Raw genomic sequence first — 990 nt, forward strand, 5'->3', positions numbered from 1 at the left:
TACTCATAACGCAACATAGAAAACAAATGAGCTCATTGTGAATTTGGTGGCAGCAACATCCCAAAAAGCTTGCAGCATGGCCATGTTTCCAACATCACCTCTACTTTCAACAACCGTCCATAAACACCTGGGAACTGAGGAGACCAGGTGCTGGACTTTTCGGAGAGCATTGTTGTCCCATTTCTGTCTGATATAAGGGACAGAGCTGCTCAACAGTCCTGCGGCTTTTCCTCTCGTGATGTCACAAATATCATCAAATATCTGGTGCAGAACTTGCGGTCTTCCACTACAAAGCCCTGCTGTAGTGTGCAGCTTAGCAACATCCTCCTTAAACATGTAAAAGACATCATCTCCATGGGAGCACATGTTGCTCTAAAACCTGTGTATATAATTCAGTCTTGGTTCCTTTCCAAATGTGCAAGGTGCCAATTCCATAGGCACTGATCTAATGCCAACCATCAGAGATGCAGCCTTTTTAAACACTGATAACAAACTTCAGCTCAGACCATTTGGATATGTCAGTGTTCACAGGCAGAACGTGCAGGTGTTCCTAAACCCATGCAGTGATTTCCATGACAGCGCGCCACCTGAGTAACAGAAGATCATGTTGGTTTTCAGATCTTTACTAGATTTACCCAGTAAAGATTTTACACTGCAGAACATTATTCTGATATTGCGCCACAGTTTGTAGATGGGTAAACCAATGAGAGCCCTGTTCTTCCAGTATGCTCCTTTTACACCCAATTAAATGACTTCCCTATGGCCAGATAAGCGAATTAGTTGCAAAATATTCCTGTCCCTCCAACACTTACTTCTCTGGGTTTTTCTTGTCCCCGTCCCACCTTTATAAAGATGAGTCGATGCCCTTAAATTCAAGACCAACTAATACTTTTCACAAAGTAGTAAAATCTTTCATTTTAAATATTTTTGAACATTAATTTAAATTAATAACTGTTGCCTGAATGTACAGTTTCCATTTCGTGAATACCA

The sequence above is a fragment of the Pundamilia nyererei genome, unplaced genomic scaffold (assembly GCF_000239375.1).
Source record: "Pundamilia nyererei isolate P.nyererei 1_Seehausen unplaced genomic scaffold, PunNye1.0 scaffold00940, whole genome shotgun sequence".
NCBI classification, from domain to species: domain Eukaryota; kingdom Metazoa; phylum Chordata; class Actinopteri; order Cichliformes; family Cichlidae; genus Pundamilia; species Pundamilia nyererei.